General features: G+C 45.3%; 1 long non-coding RNA gene across 1 annotated transcript; it reads right to left on the bottom strand.

Moving 5' to 3' along the window:
• Positions 1-1,075: 1,075 nt before the first annotated feature.
• On the bottom strand, positions 1,076-13,787 carry LOC123572270 (uncharacterized). Its single transcript, XR_006696643.2, has 6 exons — positions 13,700-13,787; positions 10,360-10,408; positions 9,443-9,512; positions 7,788-7,861; positions 2,075-2,203; positions 1,076-1,175 (listed from the first exon to the last, which is right to left on the bottom strand). It is a non-coding gene; the product is annotated as an uncharacterized lncRNA (long non-coding RNA).
• Positions 13,788-19,590: the final 5,803 nt, after the last annotated feature.

Here is a 19,590-nt window from a genome sequence, read left to right as displayed (position 1 = left end):
TTGCGAGATTGGAATCTACCTGAAGCTCCAAGTGGGGACAACCTGGACTATTCCTGAGCCCTTATCCTGCACCAGGCACTTCCTCCTTGTCATCTGCTTAAGCCTCTCTCCAACCAGGCAAGTGCCATTATGAACTCTCCACTGCTGAGCAAGACAAGAGCAAGACAGGGTCTGACCCTTCATAGGGTCACAATAAATGTCTAAGGAATTAATTAATGTGTGCTCCTTTCCAAGGGCTTTGGGCTGTTTATTCAAATGTATCTTCTCAAAGTTTCCCCAAGAACTCAAAGATAAAAATGTGTGTTCGATTTTTAACTGGCATTCATTAATGATGCCTTATTATATATCCCTCCGATGGCCTTTCTTAACCCCGTTCTCTAATACATCTCTATGTTTTTGAAGTAGAAAGGTTCTTAAGAGAGGTCAACCTAGTAATGATGAAATGCTGACAGGGAAGCAATTGACACACAGTTGGTTAAAAAATACTGACCCCCTCTGACAGAGGGAAGTGAAAAGTCAAGTGGCAAATGATTGTTCTTCTTAAGCAGAAGAGACTATTCCTGAGGTTGGGTGCTCTTGTGCTGAGAAGAGAACACAATGAGAATTTACCACCCTCTTGATCTTAAGAAAACAGCTGGTGTAGAGAAAGGGGAAATTATCTCTAATTCACTCAACTGAACCACAAATATAGCTGTCATCTTTTTCAGAGTAAGAAGAGTACATGCTATTGGGAGATGAGGATGAAGGACCCAGATGGATACAGTCTGGATGGAAAGCTGATGTGACTTATTATTCTGCCCGTGAGAAGCCCTGCACAATTTTCATTCATGTTTACAGCACAAAATGGTACTGTGAGCTGCCACTGGAATGAAAAATACAGTGCAAATATAAATCCATTTTGGCAACACTTAACTTTTTTTCTGAGGGTATATAATTTTGGGGTCTGGATCGCTTAATAAAAAAAGAGATACACAGACGGTTTTTCATTCATTTAACAAATATTAACTGAGAACCCAGAAACCGTGCCCTAGGGATGTTGAAGTGAATGTGTTATATGAGCTGAGACCTGACTTACCAGTTGTATTGATCCAGAGGGAAGAGAGATCTGAGTTAGGGCCACTGCCTAAGCTTGAGGGGGCTTGCAGTGTCTGCGGGAACCTGCATTCTCGTCTTTTCTGAAAATCATTAAAATTCTATTTCAATCTTAAAATGTTGTTACGATGAGGTACCTATGAAGATGTCAGCAGTGTGGTTATCCTGAGTGGCTTCCACACTGTTTGAGCCAGAATGCACACCCTATTCATAACCAGTCTGAGCAAGTTGTAACCCCAGATGGTCCTGCTGTCTCGTATTAGGGTTGTAGACCTCTCAGACGAATGTTAAGGATGGGATCCAAGTACCAGCTCTCGTGTAGATAGAATTATTTAAAGTGGCCAGGGATACAAACTCCTGGGGCAAAAGAAATCCATTTGTTGGCCAGGTGCAGTGGCTCACACCTGTAATCCCAGCACTTTGGGAGGCCGAGGCGGGCAGATCACAAGGTCAAGAGACTGAGACCGTCCTGACCAACATGGTGAAACCTTGTCGTTACTAAATTACAAAAATTAGCTGGGCACAGTGGTGGGCACCTGTAGTCTCAGCTACTTGGTAGGCTGAGGCAGGAGAATCACTTGAACCCGGGTGGCAGAGGTTGCAGTGAGTGGAGATTGTGTCACTGTACTGCAGTCTGGCGACAGACCAAGACTCCATCTAAAAAAAAAAAAAAGAAAAAAAAAAAAAAAGAAAGAAAGAAATCCATTTCTCAGAGACACAAAATGGAAGAACTAAGTCTGGCCCCAAGTTCAAAGGGTGGAGTAGGGCAGATCATGCATAACAAAATGGAGAGAGTCAGAAGGTGCAATGATGCATGCCTGGAGCCCAGAATAAGCTGGAAATTGAGCAAGAAGGAGCCAAGGAAGTTTCTGAAAACAGAGATGGAGCATCATCAGTTTTAAGCCTGAACGCACAGCTGGATGGATTGGCTTTTGGATGATGTCATGGGGTAAAGGTGGACACAAGTACGTTTAGGCATCACCTTGAGTGGAAAAAAGAGAGCATGATAGCTGGAGAAAGAGCATCCAAGTGTTTCAATGGGAATGAGCTCTGATATCACCTTGAGATTGGAAAGCTTTTCACATCCTTCCAAGGGAATTACCGCTCCATTCTGGAATAAAAAAAAAATCAGTATTTAATATTGCTTTGGAGAATTTCTAGTTCTTCATGTAACAAATCCTTTGAAATTGCACTGAAGTTACACTTGAATGTACTGTATTTGCCTGCCATTTACTAATTCACATGGGTTGTTCTGCCTAATCTCTACATCACAGCAAAATCATTTTCATGCTCCATTTCCTGGACACCACAGCCTCTTATTTCGTAGATAATGATCCTTTTTTCCACTATGATTACAAATGACTGGAAAAAAAATACACAAGTCTCAACCAGCCCCATGTAATAACCTGCCTACTGCCACAATGTGAGTTGCTGAGGGCTTTTTGTTTACTATTTTACTCCATGTAAGATGGTTACATGTCAAAGATTTTTACAATGTTAGAGGCTTTTAGAAGATCAAGAGTGGATAAAGAGATGTGATATGACTTTAGACTTTTTGATTTTGGCCTGGTTTGTCATTTGTCTCCACTTGTTTCTTCCAAACAATCTGCTACATTTTTCCATAATTTTATTGTACCTAAAATTTTAAACTTCTTATTAAAGTACAACATTACAGCAGGATGTATTTTTTTTTTCAAAATTTGCCACAGCAATATATCTGGTCCCCAGTAATCTTTCAGAATTTTGCCATTCCCTAGCCAGAGATAGAGTAAATTTTTTCCTCACTTTGCAATTGAATGGGTGTTTGTGGCTGTCTTGATGAACAAAATTCAGGTCTAGTGACACTATACACTTCGGAGACAAGGTCATAAAAGAAAATATGGCTTCCACCTGACTATCCATGCTCATCTTTAAAACCCTGTCGCCATGTTGTGGGGAAGCCCAGACCACATGAGGAGGCCCCATGTAGGTGTTCCAGGCAAAAGCCCCAACTAAGGTTTCACCCAAAGCTAGCACCATTTCAATTCCATTTTAGCCAGCATCAGTTGGAAGACGTGGAAGTGAGAAAGCATCACATAATCCTAGTCCCCAGCCTTCCAGCTGCCCCAGCTGATGATGAAAGTAGTGAACACAAGTTATCCCTGCCAAGCTCTGCCCAAATTGCAGATTTATGAGAAAAGTTAATGTTGCTTTAAGCCACCAAGTTTTGCAGTGATTTCTTACCCATCACTGGGTGACTAGAACCAACACTCACACAGAAGATACATGTGATAATTATACAGGTTGATGAATTTGCACAAACTGAACACAGCCATGCAACCAGCACTCAGATCAAAAAATAGCTTCTCAGAAGCCTCATCACTCTTCCGGTCCCTCCCTCCAAAAGACAGCTACCATCCTAACATTTTTTGCCTAATTAATGTTTTTGCCTATCCTAATTAAATTTCTTTTTTGCCTATTTTAGTATTGACCAAAGCTGTCACATGGCTGTTGTGACCCCATTAGCAGCAACTTGCCCAGGACAATGAGGTAAGACCCCAGCCAAGGAATTCCTGCTTTTGGGAGCAATCAAAGATGATTGCTGTGTGCTATGAACTGAACCACATCCCCCTAGAATTCATGTTTGGAAGCCCTAACCCCCGGCGTGACCGTATTTGGAAATAGGACTTTACAGGAGGTAATTAAAAATAAATGAGGTCGCCGGGCGCGGTGGCTCAAGCCTGTAATCCCAGCACTTTGGGAGGCTGAGACGGGTGGATCACGAGGTCAGGAGATCGAGACCATCCTGGCTAACACAATGAAACCCCGTCTCCACTAAAAATACAAAAAAATTAGCCGGGCGTGGTGGCGGCGCCTGTAGTCCCAGCTACTCGGGAGGCTGAGGCAGGAGAATGGCGGGAACCCGGGAGGCGGAGCTTGCAGTGAGCCGAGATCGCGCCACTGCACTCCAGCCTGGGCGACAGAGCGAGACTCGGCCTCAAAAAAAAAAAAAAATAAAAAATAAAATAAATAAATAAATGAGGTCACAAGGGTGTGGCCCTAACCAAGAGGCATAGTCCCCTTCGAAGCAGAGGAGACGCCAGTAGAACAGGCACACAGAGGGAAGGCCACAGTCAGAAGGCAGCTGTTTACAAGCCAGCAAGAGAGCCCTCACTAGAAACTAAACCTGCTGGCACCTTGATCTGAGACTTTCCGCCTCCATAACTGATAAAATGAATGTCTGTCATTGCAGCCACCTAGTCTGTAATATTTTGCTAAGGCAGCCTGAGCAGTATTATACTGGATAATCAATGAAGCCTAACATCACTGTGGTAGAGAGCTTAGTTGAAAATGGGAAAACTGTTGGGCATGGTGGCTCATGCCTGTAATCTCCGGCCGAGGTGGGTGGATCACTTGAGGTCAGGTGTTCAAGACCAGCTTGGCCAACATGGCAAAATCCCGTCTCTACTAAAAATACACAAATGAGCCAGGAATGGTGCCAGGCACCTTTAATCCCAGCTACTCAGGATGCCGAGGCACGACAATCGCTTGAACCCGAGAAGCGGAGATTGCAGTGAGCCAAGATAATGCTACTGACTCCAACCTGGGTGACAGAGTGAGACTCTGTCCCCAAAAAAAATAAAAAATAGAAAAAAGAAAGAAAAGGAAGGAAGGAAGGAAAGAAGGAAGGAAGGAAGGAAGGAAGGAAGGAAGGAAGGAAGGAAGGAAGGAAGGAAGGAAGGAAGGGAGGGAGGGAGGGAGGGAGGGAGGGAGGGAGGGAGGGAGGGAGGGAGGGAGGGAGGGAGGAAGGGAGGGAGGGAGGAAGGAATGAGAGAAAGAAGGAAGGAAGGAAGGAAGAAAGGAAGGAAGGAAGGAAGGGAGAAAAAAAGAGAGAAAGAAAGAAAGACACCTGTAATCCCAGCTACTCAGGAGGCTGAGGCACGAGAATTGCTTGAACCCAGGAAGTGGAGGTTGCAGTGAACGGAGATCATTCCACCGACTCCAGCTTGGGTGACAGAGTGAGACTCCGTCTCAAAAAAAATAGAAAAAAAGAAAGAAAGAAGGAAGAAAGGAAGAAAGGAGGGAAGGGAAGGGAAGGGAAGGGAGGGAAGAAGGAAGGAAGGAAGGAAGGAAGGAAGGAAGGAAGGAAGGAAGGAAGGAAGGAAGGAAGGAAGGAAGGAAGGAAGGAAGGAAGGAAGGGAGGGAGGGAAGGAAATGGAAGAACTGAGGCTGAATCTCCCCAAACCTGAATGACAGAGAAGAAGGCATGTTTGGGAGTTGATGATCATTAGACACGTTTAGGACACCTGCTTAAGCTGTTGACACTCCAGGACTAATGCCTCTCACAGTCACTGATGGCAGAGAAAGCCTATGGACTTTTAACTATAGTAGTTGACTACTGCCCTGACCACAGTTGTTGGGAAGAGGGGTGGGGAGCTGATCTAATTTGTGCCGAATGAATTTAACTTCTCTTTCTGAAGAATCAGAGAACCTATACATAGCCCAAACAGCTGTAGACACCAGAGCTCCATGGTCACATAATCCTAGAAGTTATAGCTGACTTGACTGGAACATATGAATGATCACAAATAAGCCACACACACAAAAAGAAAAATCAAGGCAAAGATAACAGGATCGTGAGACAGATACTCTAAGAGATGCCCATATCATATTGTGAAACTCAGGGGGAGAGAGAGCAGAGGTATAAAGACAGAGACCTGGAGGTACTTCCTGCAAAGGGTACTGTGAGACTCCCCTCTCTTCTTCTAATCCATTTTTTAAAATTTTTTATTTTATTGCATTTTATTTTGAGACAGGGTCTCACTCTGTCACCCAGGCTGGAGTGCAGTGGCACCATAACAGCTCATTGCAGCCTTGACCTCCCAGGCTCAAGCAATCCTCCCACCTCAGCCTCCCAAGTAGCTGTGACAACCGGCATGCACCACCATGCCTAGCTAATTTTTGTACTTTTTCTAGAGATGGGGTTTCACTAGGCTGCCCAGGTTGATCTCGAACTCTTGAGCTCAAGTGATCCTCCCGCCTCAGACCCCCGAAGTGCTGGGATTACAAGCATGTGCCACCGCATCTGGCCAAATTTATTTCTGTATACTGAGCTATTTGGCTGTACTGGGTGGCCAGGCATGCAGAGCACTGGACCCGGTGCTGACAGAGGCAATCCAGACCCTAAGTGCTTTGAACCTAAAACAGTTAACACATCCTCTTGCCCATTCAGAACTGATTCTGAACGTTGACAGAGTTGAGGCTGAAAATTAAAGACACTAACTCTCTTTCCAGAATGGTCTGGTGCAAATCAGGACTATCATACAAGCACAGCATTTCTACCGATTTTCTTTTCTTTCTTTCTTTCTTTCTTTTTTTTTTTTTTTTTTTTGAGACAGAGTCTTGCTCTGTTGCCAAGACTGGAGTGCAGTGGCATGATCTCAGCTCACTGTAACCTCCACCTCCTGGGTTCAAATGATTCCCCTGCCTCAGCCTCCCAAGGAGGTGGGCTTACAGGCACATGCCACCCTGCCTGGCCAATTTTTGTATTTTTAGTAGAAATGGGGTTTCACTGTGTTAGCCAGGATGGTCTCAATCTCCTGACCTCATGATCTGCCCGCCTCGCCCTCCCAAAGTGCTGGGATTAGAGGCGTGAGCCACCATGTCCAGCCACTTTTACCAATTTTCTAAGCACCTCAGGATTAGTCAGAGGCTTTCAGTACTTTGTATATATCATATCACTTAGCATTGTGAAAACGCTGTAGTCTGTCCTCTTATTATTTATTTATTTATTATTTGAGATGGAATCTCACTTTGTTGCCCAGGCTGGAGCACAGTGGCACAGTCTCAGCTCACTGCAACCTCCACTCCTGGGTTCAAGCGATTCTCCTGCCTCAGCCTCTGGGGTAGCTGGGATTGCAGGTGCGCACCACCACACCTGGCTGATTTTGTGTTTTTAGTAGAGGCATGGTTTCACCACATTGGCCAGGCTGGTCTCGAACTCCTGACCTCAGGTGATCCACCTGCCTTGGCCTCCCAGAGTGCTGGGATTACAGGCATGAGCCACCATGCCCGGCCTGTCCTCTTATTATTTGTTGATGGATCTCTTTGCTCAGTTGATTGAGAACTTACTGAAATCATGCACTGTGGCCCAGTCAACTCCACAGTCTACTGGGTTTAAACCCAGGGACCACCATTTGAAATGTTCAATGTCTATAATTTTGTGAAATTTTTTTTTAAAAAAAGACCTGATTTCTCTTCTCGTGTTGTTACTAACTTGTTGTGTCACCTTAGGCAAATCAGTAAACTATTCTGGACTTCAGTTTGCTGATAAAGAAAATAAAGACATGGGGCTATACCCTCTTTTAGATTCCTTCAAGCTTTGCCTCAATGTAGTCTATTTATATTCTGGCAAAGCTGTGAACTACTTATAGAAGAAAAATCAAAACCTCAGTGGCAGTCACCTCAAGGTAGTATCTAAATTAGGCTGTGATCTGTCCATCTGTTTATTTTGGAGATCAGTCATGTTCCTGTTTCAGAGCACTGATCCCGCGTATCGCCTCTTTCCCCCGGAGGCTGCCTGGCGTCCCATTTCAATCTTGTCTTATGTAGCTGGCTGATGTTTGATCTTCAGTTCACATTTGTTCCTGCTCTTATCACTCTTGGGAGGCTGTTATTACCCTCTTCCAATGCCATCAAAGGTCTTTAATGCCTACCTTTCAACATATTGTGTGTCATCTTGTAGACGCCGCTGAATGTTAGCTTAGCATTGCCCAGGGACATCCCAGACCTGGTGAATGACAAATGAGAAATGAACTGAAATTTCTCTCTTTTAACTGGTCTCAAAATAGAATTTCCAAATCATCAGGTTGGCTGCCCTTTTGGTGAAGGGATTCCTGAATATAATTTCTTCACATCTCTGTCTCCGGAACGAAGGGCTTGTAGGTGCAATGGAACAAAACTGATCTGAGAGCCAGGCACCTCTCCAAGTCTCAGTTCTGCCACTAACTAGCTTAAGTCTGCATTACACTGTAAGACACTCTACACCATTTATTTCTAGATACTATATGCAGATGTTCTAAGCTTGCCTCACAGAGATTGTGCCTAAATTGTGCCTACACTTGCCCAAAGTGCCTAAACTAGGTAGGCTCATGTAGTATCACAGTTTGCTATATTAGACGCTCTGGATGGATAAATACAATAAGACCCATAGCTTCCAATTAGAGATTGCTTATCTCTAAACCAGTCTTAGAGGCAGCATTCCCAAAGCATGTTCCATAGAGCACAAGAGACACAAGTGGCTTCTTTAAAGCAGGGCTCCATGGTGTAGTGGACACTGCCATGTGCTACCCAGATCTTCAGCTCCTGGACAGAGTCACCCATTCCTTCAGTTGCTCCATCTCCAGAACTTGCCCTCAGCTGAAGAGAACTGCCTTATTCAAAGCCACGCTCCCTTCCCAAAACAGCCTGCATACAATGCATCCAATGGTCAACATGGGGTGGCTCTGGGGAGGTGGCAGTGGTCTCCAAAAAGACAGAAAGAAGGAGAGTGGCTAGGGCTGAAAACCTACCTATTGCATACTATGTTCACTATTTGGGTGATGGGCTTGATAGAAACCCAAACCTCAGCAATTTGCAGCATACTCATGTAACAAGCCTGCACGTGTTTGAACTTAAAATAAAAACAAGCAAACAAAAAATTGATTGTGTATTCATAAAGACATTTTTTAGAAAAGGAATACCAACCAGGCACGGTGGCTCACACCTTTAATCCCAGCATTTTGGGAGGCCAAGGCCGGTAGATCACCTGAGGTCAGGAGTTCGAGACCAGCCTGGCCAACATGGTGAAACATTGTCTTTACTAAAAACACAAAAACTAGCTGAGGAGTGGTGGTGTCCGCCTGTAATCCCAGCTACTAGGGAGGCTGAGGCAGAAGAATCGCTTGAACCTGGGAGATGGGGGTTGCAGTGAGCCAAGACCGTGTCACTGCACTCCAGTCTGGGCAACAGAGTGAGACTCTGTCTCAAAAAATAACAATAATAATAACAAAGAAAAAGAAGACACCATTTTCATCAGATTTTCAGAGTGATCCCCCAACACTGAGAACAACTATGTCATATAGAAATGAAAAATAAATTAGCCTATTAATTAATTGCTGAGGGGATCTTCCTTGCTCACATTCCAGCTCAAACCGTTTTTTTTTTTTTTTAACTTTGAAGAACACTAGCATCCTAATTCTATTTCTCTTCACCCCCCAATGTTTGGAAATATCTGACTTATGCTTCCTTTTCTTCATGTATCTCCCTCCCACCCTCAGGCACATCTATTTGCTCAGCGATGTGGGTTGTGCTTGTCAATAATGGCACTTACAGTTCAGAGTAATGATCTCCTCTCGCCTTTCCCATCTGTTATTTCCATATGCCTGACGTCTTCATAGTAGCTTTTCAGGGAATAAGAAGACGCTGCTTTACAAACCATCCTTCTCTCTCGAAATACTTAATGTCGACATTGTTTGGGCTGCTCTTTATGAAACTCCCGAAGCATCATGACTGAAGCCATCATTCTGACTCTTTGTAATAATCACAGCTCAATTTTCCAGCCGAGGTTGATTTCTGGCTGGCCTGTGGTCAGGACCATATATTCATAGGACTGCCTGTCATCTCCACCTTTAGACTCCAGCTATGGTTGGAACAGTTAATTTCCCTCATTTGTAATGTCACTTCCACCATCCCACCTAGTATATCATCCTCACATGAGCTCAGGACTGCCCTTCCAAGAGATCCCAAAGCATCCCCAGCTCCTCTAGACTAGGGAGGAGATAGTGGGTGGTGTCATGGGGACACCGGGCCTCTGTCCATTTGAAATCTTTTTTTGTTGTTGTTGTTGAGATAGAGTCTCATTCTGTCACCCAGACTGGAGTGCAGTGGCACAACCTCGGCTCACTGCAACCTCTGCCTCCCAGGTTCAAGCAATTCTCCTGTCTCAGCTTCCCATGTAGCTGGGATTACAGGCACCCGCCACCATGCCCGGCTAATTTTTATACTTTTAGTAGAGACGGGGTTTCACCATGTTGGTCAGGCTGGTCTCGAATTCCTGACCCCAAGTGATCCGCCCACCTCAGCCTACCAAAGCACTGAAACAGGCATGAGCCACTGCGCCCCAGGCCCCATTTGAAATCTAAGTCAGCACAGCCTGGAGACCTGCAGGCACCCACCAATGATGCAAACCCATGGAGGAAAGAAAGGAACTCTAGAGGGAGAGCAGCTGGGAACAAATGGGAAATTCACTTTGACTGTTGGCTTAGATTCGGGAGAGTTGAAAGGGCCGGGCTGGAATCTGGAGAGAGCAATATCACCAATCATTGTAGTAATCATAATATCTAACATTATCAAGCACTTTCTTTTTCTTTTTTTAGACGGAGTCTCGCTCTGGTGCTCTGTTGCCCAGGCTAGAGTGCAATGGCGCCATCTTGGCTCACTGCAACCTCCACCTCCCAGGTTCAAGCGATTCTCCTGCTTCAGCCTCCCAAGTAGCTGGGACTACAGGTGCCTGCCACTACACTCGGCTAATTTTTGTATTTTTAGTAGAGATGGGGTTTCACTATGTTAGTCAGGCTGATCTCAAACTCTTGACCTCAGGTGATCCGCCTGCCTCAGCCTCCCAAAGTGCTGGGATTACAGGTATGAGCCACCATGCCTGGCCATCAAGCATTTTCTATACATCAGATACTGTATTTAGTACCCTGCAGGCTGGGCAAGGTGGCTCACAACTGTAATCCCAGCACTTTGGGAGGCTGAGGTAGGAGGTTCGCTTGAGGTCAGGAATTTGAGACCAGCCTGGGCAGCAAAGCAAAACCCCATCTCTACAAAATGATTTTTTAAAAATTAGCCAGGTGTGGTGGTGCATGCCTCTGGTCTTAGGTACTCAGGAGTCTGAGGTGGGAGGATGGCTTGAGGCCAGGAGTTCAAGGCTGAAGTGAGCTATGATTACACCACAGCACTCCAGCCTGGGTGACAAAGTGAGACCTTATCTCAACAGCAACAAAATAAGTACTTTGCAAGCATGAAGTCATTTATTCCCCATGACAATCCTATAAGACAGATACTATCATTTCTTCATTTTTCAGATGAGTAAACTGAGACATAGAGATGAATTCAGATATGATTCTGCTTGTATGTATATCCAAGGGGCATTGACCTGGTGAGTGGAGGCTGACAGATGAGTTTTAAGGCATTAACAGTAATAAAAGTTGCTGGCCGGGTGCAGTGGCTCGTGCCTATAATCCCAGCACTTTGGGAGGCCGAGGAGGGCGGATTACCCGAGGTCAGGAGTTCGAGACCAGCCTGGCCAACATGGTGAAACCTCGTCTCTACTAAAAATATAAAAATTAGCCAGGCATGGTGATACGTGCCTGTAATCCCAGCTACTCAGGAGACTGAGGCAGGAGAATTACTTGAACCTGTGAGGCGGAGGCTGCAGTGAACTGAGATCACACCATTGCACTCCAGCCTGGGCAAAAAGAGTGAAACTCTATCTCAAATAATAATAACAATAATAATAATAATGATGATAAAAGTTGCAAAGGCTCGGATTAAAGATTGGAAACCAGAAGCCAGTCAGTGGTTGGGGGTAAAGAGTTAAAACTCTGGGCTGAATGGAGAGTCAAGAGGCAAGTCATGACTTTGGCTCCAAGAAGAGATACTGGAGCCCGGACTAAGGTCTGAGAGGGCACTAATGAGGATCAGGCCCAGCCGTGGGGATGGGAGTGACATGCTTGGCTAGGCGTGGAGAGAGTGCAACTCCGTGGGTCTGTGGGTACCCAGGCTCCAGCCCAGGCAGGATGTACATGGGTTTGGGAGACACAGGAAGTTGAAATCCCACAGAAGAGCTCAAAGCCACCCTACCTGCCCAAAAATTGCACAGGACAAACCAAGACTTTGGGATAGTGAGCCCTGCAGAACAGGTGAGAGCATGCTCCTTACTCACAGATGAGAACTAAGATATCTCAGGCTTCCCACCTGAGGGGTTAGAGCTGGCCAGAGCTGCAACGTGATCCGACCACTGCCTCTGCATTTGTACTGAGAGTCACAGAGAAGTAGAGAAGGGTGTTATGGACCACCGGTCTCTAACACTCAAGGGTGTTAGAGACCCCGGCAGGTCTCTCTGGTGCTTTGGAGAGAGCTGTGATCCGGCCTGTGATGATGAATATTGAGTGCCAACTTGATTGCATTGAAGGATGCCAAGTATTGTTCCTGGGTGTGTCTGTGAGGGATTGCCAAAGGAGAGTAACATTGGAGTCGGTGGACTGGGAGAGGCAGACCCTCCCTCAATGTGGGTAGGCACCATCTAAACAACTGCCATCACAGCTAGAATAAGGCAGACTCGCTGAGTCTTCCGGCCTTCACCTTTCTTCCATGCTGGATGCTTCCTGCTCTTGAACATCAGACTCCAAGTTCTTCAGCTTTGGAACTGTTGGACTTACACCAGTGATTTCCCAGGGGCTCTTGGGCTTTTCAGCCATAGACTGAAGGCTGCGCTGTCAGCTTCCCTACTTCTGAGGTTTTGGAATTTGGACTGATCCACCACTGTCTTCCTTGATCCTCCATTTGCAAACAACCTGTCATGGGACTTTACCTTGCGATCGTGTGAGTCAATTCTTCTTAGTAAATTCCCTTTCATATATACATATGTCCTATTAGTTCTCTCCCTTTAGAGAACCCTGACTAATACAGGGCCACTGCACTCCACTCTGGATGACAGAGCAAGATCCTGTCTCTAAAAAAAAACAAAAAATGCTTTGCAAAGGTCAGTTCCTCCAACCTGCTCATTGTGCATTTGGTCCCAGGCCTTGCCCTCTTCTGGTTGAACTCCAATTTTTTCAGCTGCTGAAGGTTTAAGATGGGCCCCATTCCGGGCATGTGCCACCATGCTTGACTATTTCATATATATATATATATTATTCTGTAAAGATGGGATCTTGCTATGCTGCCCAGCCTGGTCTCAAACTCGTGGCCTCAAATGATCCTCCCACCTTGGCCTCCCAAAGCACTGGGATGATAGGTGTGAGCCACTGTGCCCAGGCTCCAGGGTATAGGCCCTATTCCAGCACTTCTTTTTGTTGTTGTTTGTTTCGTTTTTTGCTTGTTTTTTGAGATGGATTCTTGCTCTGTTGCCCAGGCTGGAGTGCAATGGTGCAATCTCAGCTCACTGCAACCTCCACCTCCCAGATTCATGCAATTCTTGTGCCTCAGTCTCCCAAGGAGCTGGGATTACAGGCACACGCCACCACGTCCAGCTAATTTTTGTATGTTTAGTAGAGACAGGATTTCACCATGTTGGCCAGGCTGGTCTTGAACTGCTGACCGCAATCAAGTGATCCGCCTGCCTCAGCCTCTGAAAGTGCTGTGATTACAGGCATGAGCCATGTCCAGTCTATTCCAGCACTTCTTTAAGAGGAGACCCTTGAATACCGAGAAGTTCTTAAAGGCAAAGGAAATGGAGCTTTAGCAGTGAAATTTCAGGCAGAGAGTAGGGCACCTTTGTGAGAAAATGTACTGAGGGTATGGGCCTGCTTTCCTGGGTGGGGTATGCTTTGAATGTTCTAAGAAAGATAAGGTGTGCACTTACAGTTTTGCCGATATATAGTAGAATATTGGATCACTACAGAGGGAGAAGACTATAGTGGCAGTGCAGCATCGTAACTGCACAGAGCAGCTGTCACCTTTCACCACCTAGAAGGGAATCAGTAACAACAATTCACTATTCAGTCAGCACGCAAAAATTCTAGAGCCTCTGGATTGTCGGTCCCTATGTGTGTGTGTTTCTTTCTTTCCTTCCATCTTTCTTTCTCTTTCCATCTTTCTTTCTTTCCATCTTTCTTTCTTTCCTTCTTTCTTTCTTTCTTTCTCTTTTCTTTCTTTCTTTCTTTCTTTCTTTCTTTCTTTCTTTCTTTCTTTCTTTCTTTCTCTCTCTCTCTCTCTCTCTCTCTCTCTCTCCCTTCCTTCCTTCCTTCCTTCCTTCTCTTTCTTGCTTTCTTGCTTTTTTCATTCACTCTTTCTTTTTTTGTGAGTGTATGTGACAAGAGTCTTGTTCTGTAGCCCAGGCTAGAGTGCAGTGGCATGATCTCAGCTCACTGCAACCTTCGCCTCCTGGGTTCAAGCGATTCTCCTGCCTCAGCCTCCCACGTAGTTCGACTACAGGCATCCACCATCAAACTCAGCTAATTTTTGTATTTATTTATTTTTTTTAGTAGAGACAGGGTTTCACCATGTTGGCAAGGCTGGTCTCGAACTCCTGACCTCAGGTGATCAGCCCACCTCAGCCTCCCAAAGTAGCTGGGATTATAGGCGTGAGCCACCGCACCCAGCATTTTTTTTTTTTTTTTTTTTTTTTTTTTTTTTTTTTTTTTAAATGACAGAGTCTTGCTCTGTCATCCAGGGTATAGTGCGGTGGTGTAATCATAGCTCATTGCAGCCTCAAACTCTGGGGTTCAAATAGTCCTCCCATCTCAGCATTCTGAATAGTTGGGACTACAGGTGCATGTCACCATGCCCAGCTAGATTTTAAAAAACGTTTTGTAGAGATGGGATCTTGCTACGTCACCCGAGTTGGTCTCAAACTCCTGGGCTCAAGTGATCTTCCTACCTTGGCCTCTCAAGAGTGCTGGGACTACAGGTGTGTGCCACCACACCTCGCTAACTAAAAAAAAAGAAAGAAAAGAAAAAAGATTGTAGACATAGAGTCTTACTATGTCACCCAGTTTGGTCTCAAACTCCTGGACTCAAGCCATCTGCCTGCCTCCACCTCCCAAAGTGCTGGGATTACAGGCGTGAGCCACTGCACTCAGCCCATGCTACTTATGTCTCCTCTGATTCTCGTGGTGACTGACTGCAAAGCCGTTCAATCAAGAAGAGACTTTGGCTCATTTTCAGGACCAGCAGGGGAGGTGATGGAGGAGCTGAATTTCCCTCTGTGCCCATGTTTGGCAGTATCAAGAGATAAACACAGAGGTACCACGGCTCCCCACTTCATGCTTGGAAACTCCCTATCATGCAGGGTCACCCAATGTAGGCAAAGACCAGTCCAGCTTGCTCTCAGCACTCACTCAGGTATCATTCTTTTTTTTTTTATTACTATTTATTTATTTTGAGATGGAGTCTTGCATTGTCACCCAGGTTGGAGTGCAATGGCATGATCTCAGCTCACTGCAACTACCACCTCCTGGGTTCAAGCAATTCTGCCTCGGTCTCCTGAGTAGCTGGGATTACAGGTGCCCGCCACCATGTTCTGCTAATTTTTTGTATTTGTAGTAGACATGGGGGCTTCACTATGTTGGCCAGGCTGGTCTCGAACTCTTAACCTCTTGATCTGCCCGCCTTAGCCTCCCAAAGTGCTGGGATTACAGGTGTTAGCCACCATGCCTGGCCTCAGGAATTATTCTTATGACTCTGATGCCCTTTGGAAACCTGGGAATAGACAATGCATCATCCTCAGCCCAAATCAGAGAAGAAACATTCACAGATTTCTACAGATCATGTTTGTGGTAGTTTTAACATATGTCTGCAAAGTGTTTAATAGTCATCTCGGCCGAGCAGAGTGGCTCAAGCCTGTAATCCCAGCACTTTGAGAGGCCGAGGCAGGCAGATCACCTGAGGTCAGGAGTTCGAGATCAGCCTGGTCAACGTGGCAAAACCCTGTCTCTACTAAAAATACAAAAATTAGCTGGGTGTGGTGGCGGGTACCTGTAATCCCAGCTACTTGGGAGGCTGAGGCAGGAGAATCGCTTGAACCTGGGAAGCCGAGGTTATAGTGACCCGAGATCGTGCCATAGAGCTCCAGCCTGGGCAACAGGAGCGAAACTCTGTCTCAAAAAAAAAGTCATCTCATCAAAAGGGATACTCACAAATGGAATATCCCTCCCCTTGAATACAGGCTGTGTATGCCTAAAAAATAAAATGCAGCAGAGGTGACTCTATGCGGCTTCTTCCCAGGCTGGATTCCAAGAAACTATACAGTTTCTACCTGGCTTTTTCTCTTTTCAGGAAAAACGTATCTTTGAAGCCCAGCCACCATGTTTGGAGGAAGCCTGGGCCATAGGTAGAGGCCAGGGTCTAGGTGTTCAGCCAACAGCCCAGATAAGACCCAGGTAAGTTCTAACAGCCATCATCAGCTATTAGCTGGTAAGAGAGGGAACTTTTGGTTGATGCCAGTCCCCAAACTTTCAGTCGCCCTGGGGGATTCCAAGTAGAGAAGGAATAAGCTGTCCCTTCTAAGCCCTGCACACATAATAGATTTGTAAGCAAAATAAATGTTATTGTTTCAACCACTAAGTTTTGGGATGGTTGGTTACATAGCAATAGACAACGGGGGGAAAAATCTATTCCTATTTTGTACCCATGTCACCATACAAGCACCACCCTATAATAAAGAGAGCAATTAACAAGCAAAGCAGCACTTAGAGGCGGGGAAGCTTTGGATGTTTCTCTTCAAGCATCTCACCCTGCATTCTGATCTTGGGTTCCTTTGGCATCGTATAATCTACAACATGACTATTCAGCTCTAAACAATCATACCAGTTTAAAAGTATATGCGTTTGCCCCTTAATGAGTGGCATCTGTATTTAGAGTTGGACCCACTCTCTCTCTCCTATTGCAACATTCTCCAATAAAGTCATTCTTGTCTAAGTCTGTCTGATACAATTTTGCTTTGACACCATCCAGGGTTTTCAGCACCACACTGGTCAGAAAATTGTGTCTTCAATGTCAGTTACAGTTCCTTCAACACTTTGCCAGCACGAGAAAGTGCCTAGCTTTAGGTTTAGAAAGTGCACTGGTGTTCTGGCCTTAGATTCAGTATGGCATCACAGAACAGAGCCCAGGAGGCCCGCAGACAGGGGTCTGATGCTCTCCTCTTTCTGTTATTGCCTATGTGATTTTGAAGGGGTTACTTAACTTCTCTGAGTTTCTATTTTCTCACCTGTAAAATAGGGACAGTGACACCTCTATGGGGCTTTTATGAGGGTAACATGAATTAGTATTTGTAAACAGCTTAGAACAATGTCTTAGATATATTAGAGCTCTATCTTTAATTAGTCATTTCTTAGCACTGGTTATCTCCAAAAGTTGGGTGGGAGATTGGGGCAGATTGTACTCCTTTGCGTTGTTTGTTGTTCTGTTGAGTACGTAGCACTTTATAATTAGCAGGGAAGGAAGGACAGAAGGAGGGAGGGAGAGTGGGAGGGAGGGAGGGAAAAATGAAGAAAGGAAGGAAAAAATGAAGAAAGGAAGGAAAAATTGGAAGGAAGGAAGGATGAATGGAGGGAAGAAAGGGGAGAGGAAGAAAGAGGAAAGGAAGAATGGAGGGAGGAAGGAAGGGAGAGAGGGAGGAAGAGGAATAGGAAGGAAGGAAGGAAAGAAGGAAGGAAGGAAGGAAAAAGGAAGGATAGATGGAGGGAGGGAAGGGGGAGAGAAAGAAAGATGAAAGGAAAGATGGAGGGAGGAAGGGAGGAAGAGAGGGAGGAAGGGGAATAGGAAGGAAGGAAGGGAGGGAGAGAGGGAGGGAGGGAAAGAAGGGAAAGGAAAGGAAGGGAAGGAAGGCAATCTAAACCTCAGTCCTTGTACAGATGTCCTAAGCTTCTCTCCAGAAACACATCACTTACCACTTGCCCTTTTGACCACAGAGGAAGTCAGTTCTATCTGAATGGATGTTCCAGTCCTTAACTGAATTTGGTTAGTGTCTGAATGATGGTCCACGGCCTTACTGCCTCATAAATCAAAGCCAGGGAATAATTTTAACAGTGCATAAACAGGAAATATGAAAATTAATGCTTGCAGGAACCTTATTTAATTTTGCTGTGAACCGATTTCCGTGACATTTATGCTGTTTGTTTTGTGTAGTTGTGTGTGGGTTTTTCTCTCCCCCTTCTTTTTATTTTGTTTTCTGTTTTCTTTTTCCTATTGGCTTAGTTTCAGAGAGGCTAGTTATCTGCACATTCATCTCTAAAATGACCTTCCTTTCTTGAAATGCATGTCCTTCTGTTTGTAACAAAAGGTCACAAACTCGCCGGGCCCATCAAAGCCATTACTATGGCAATACACTACAGGATTGCGATTATTAACCTCTGGATAAACAGGCAGGCAGGGAAGATGGATGGAGAGGAATAAGGCTTGTGTTTATACACATTTATCTTTGGTAATTAGCCATCTGGGGGAAAACCACAAATACAGGCAACAGAAATTGATTTATCTTCAAATAATAAGTTTTGCTTTACAACAAGGTCTGAAAGTGCATCTTCTCAAGTGCTAATTTTGCATGTCACTTGCATGCTTTAAGGATGAAAGTAGTAATTACCAGGCCTTTCATATGCAAAAGTAAGGTGCTAAGAAGCTGTTAGCTTCATCCACAAGAATTAAAAAAAGAAAAAAAGGATGCTTTCCCAGAAGACTTCCCAGGTCCTAAAAGGCTTGTCACTAGAGGTCTGTATCTTCCTGGAGGTCCAGGGCCATTCATAAGAAATTAGCTGCAGACAAGTGTGGTGTGAAGTGGGAAGTCACTGATACCATAAAGCAGGTGCAGTCTGAATTGGAAAATCACTGATTCCATGAGGGTTCCTGTGGTCTTGGGCTTGACCTTTCTCCACTGATGCTAAGGGTCAAGGCCAGGAAATAAACCACCTAGACACTTGCGTGGCACAGCCACATCAAAACCAAGGGGCACAGGCGCAGTGGCTCATGCCTGTAATCCCAGTACTTTGGGAGGCCGAGGTGGGTGGATCACTTGGGGTCCGGAGTTCGAGACCTGCCTGACCAACATGGAGAAACCCCATCTCTACTAAAAACATAAAATTAGTCAGGCGTGGTGGTGCGTACCTGTAATCCCAGCTACTAGGGAGGCTGAGGTAGGAGAATCGCAGGAGAATCGCTTGAACCTGGGGGGCGGATGTTGCAGTGAGCCAAGATGGCGCCATTGCACTCCAGCATGGGCAACAGAGTGAGACTCCGTCTCAAAAAAGAAAAACAAAACAAACGAACAAACAAAGAAAAAAAAACAAGGGGCAGGCCTCTTAATAACCAACATGGGGACAGTGGGATGAAGGGGCTATGTGTCTCATTTCCAACACTGGCTCGATACCTAAGGGATCAGTAGCTACATTTGCTTGTTGGCCAAAGGCCTTTCTGTTCCAGGAGGAATCAGCCTGAACTAAGAGGGAATTGTCTGGGTAATTCCACTTCCCCTTTATAGTTAAGCCTCAGGGAAGCGCCTGCTTTTAATGAGCTGTGGTTCAAAACCATCCATCCAGGCTCACACATGGCACCCTCCGAATTTATTCAAAGACAAAGGAAAACAGAGTGAGACACTCTGGAGAGGCCCCGTCGACATCCATCTGCTGCAGCTGAGTTTCTCCCATTAAACCCTTCTCATAAATAGCGCCGGATCCTGCAGTCTCTTGCCAAATGTTTTTTTAACTGTTTTTATTAATAACAAATTGGAATTAGTTGCTGTCTGCAATATGCCCTGCG

This window comes from Macaca fascicularis, chromosome 3 (genome assembly GCF_037993035.2).
Source record: "Macaca fascicularis isolate 582-1 chromosome 3, T2T-MFA8v1.1".
In the NCBI taxonomy this organism is placed as follows: domain Eukaryota; kingdom Metazoa; phylum Chordata; class Mammalia; order Primates; family Cercopithecidae; genus Macaca; species Macaca fascicularis.
Note: the sequence above shows the minus strand (reverse complement) of the source record. Positions and strands in the feature narration are given on the sequence as shown.